We start from the raw sequence: 2,272 nt of genomic DNA on the forward strand, positions 1-2,272 counted from the left end.
GGCCGCTTTTATCCTCTAGGCGCGGGCGGATAGGTTTACACAGGTAGGGGCGGGGCTGGCCGCCGGCCACATTTCTCTGCCCGCCAGCTCCTCTCGGGGCCGCGCTTCCGCCATCGCGCCGTCCACCCCTCCGAGGCCCAGGCTTTCGGTCCAAGCCTGAACCGTCCAGAGTGGGGAGGAGGGCCATAGAGGCTCAGACCCCTTGAGGCAGGCGGACGCAGAGAGCGGGAGAAGACAGCGGTCCCAGTCGATCTGCAACAGGCTCAGTCAGGGAAGGCTCCCTGGAGGAGGCTTGGGGAAGGAGTGAGGAATATCCATATTCCTGAGACAAGACCAGGAAGATCAAGCGGTAAAGGACTGGCGGAAGGGGGTGGACAAAATGTTCTAGCCCAGGAATCAGCCCCTCCCCAAGCTACTGAGAGCCAGAAAGGCATTCCCCGACAGCCTCCGTCCCAAGTCCAGCTCTTCCTTGAGGCAGCTCGGCTCTTGAGTAAGCTGACCCCAAGGTGGGCCTGGGTGAACTGGTTTCCCTGGCCACGTGTCCCCACGCCTCATTTGCATACAGAGACCAGGCCAAGTGGGGCATGACCCCTCTCTCGCCCCTCTCCTCCCCGCTCCAGTAGAGACATCTTCTGGTGATGGTTACCCTGGGCCTGCACTTCCCCCCGCCCCAGATCACATTCCTGTCCACTTAGTTTATTTGTCCCTGGAGAGGAAGGGGACACCTGTGTGTATTTGAGACACTTTGTGTGAATGTCTGTACACTTTTGTGTGTACGCACCTGCCCTGGGCTTGGCTGTGTGCACACCCTAGGCATGTGTGTTTACATATGTGTCTGCATGTCTGTGAATGTACTTATACAAGTGGGCGTCTATGTTCAGGGGGGCAGGGGGATAGGTGTGTCTGTGAATACACACTTGCACGCCTTTGTACGAATGTTTGTGGAACGTGCTTGTATTTGCCCTCAGACACTCCTCCCCATTCCCCACCCCTGCCACTTTCCTGTTTAAACGTCCCCAGCTCTCATCACCTCCCCCTCCTGAAGCCACCACCAAACAATTCCCCAGCAGTTTCAAACCCAGTCCAAGATGGGGATGAATGTGCTGTTAGCTCTGCTAGAGGGGCAGCCTGAGGAGCCTTTGGAAAAGATAGCCAACAGGACATTGTCGCCTTTAGTCCACCTCTAGTCCCACCCAGTGAGCTGGCCAGGTTCTAGCCAGCTTCAGACCAAGCCCTTGGGGGCATCCTGGGTGGAGGAGGCTGGGGATGGAATGCCCTTCCTGGTTTCCATTTTAGTTAGACAAGGAGGACTAACGCACAGGAGCCCCTTCTCAGTGATCACCGTGGAGACCCAGGCCCCTTCCCCTCCCTCTCCTCCATGTTGGTGTTGGGACAGCTCGGGCCAGAGGCTGAGGGATGCCCAAGGAGACCTTCTGTGTGTCTGCTGCAGGGTGTGTGTGTGTGAGAGAGAGAGAGGGAGAGAGAAAGACACACACACCACATCACACACATACACACTCACATACATATATGTGTACATAAACACTCCCACACATTCATACACATACACACCATATCACTTACACACACACACACACCACATCACTCACATGAACACATGCACATACACACATATATACCACATCACACACACACACACACTCATACACTCCAAAGTCCTTACCCTTCGGCGCTCATCCTCTTTTCCCCACTACCTCCTACCCCAGCCCCCTAGCCCTCCACCCCCTAAACCCACCCAAGTTCCACAGCTGCCCCACACACACCTGGATCTGACCTCTGGAGGCTACGCCCTGCCCATGCCAGGAATCCCTCCCTTCCCCGCCACCCCCATTGCTTCCCTAGAGCCTGACCTGGGAACTCCGGCAGGGCAATGCTGGTGACCCTGAATAAGTCACTGCCCCACCCTGGGCCACAGCTTCTTCACCAGAGACGAAATCCTCAGGTTCGTGGGGAGAGGGAGCTGGGAGGACACTACAAAGGAGAAAAGGTCTGTGGGCTTTTCAGGCCCAGGATGCAGCCTCACCTCCGGCCACATTTCCCCATTCCAGACCCACCCAGGATCCGCCCATCACCTCCCCATCCCCTCCCCCAAGCGTTCCTGGTGGCTCCAGCCCTCACCAGTCTCTTCCTGTCTTTCCATTCCTAGGCCAAAGCCATGAGCCCGCAGGGTGCCAGGCTGCCCACAGAAACACCCTCTGGAGGGCTTCATGAGGAGTGTCCACACCAAGAGGCCGAGGATCAAATTCCTGCC

This window comes from Mesoplodon bidens (genome assembly GCF_964165515.1).
Source record: "Mesoplodon bidens genome assembly, chromosome: 11".
Taxonomy (NCBI): Eukaryota; Metazoa; Chordata; class Mammalia; order Artiodactyla; family Ziphiidae; genus Mesoplodon; species Mesoplodon bidens.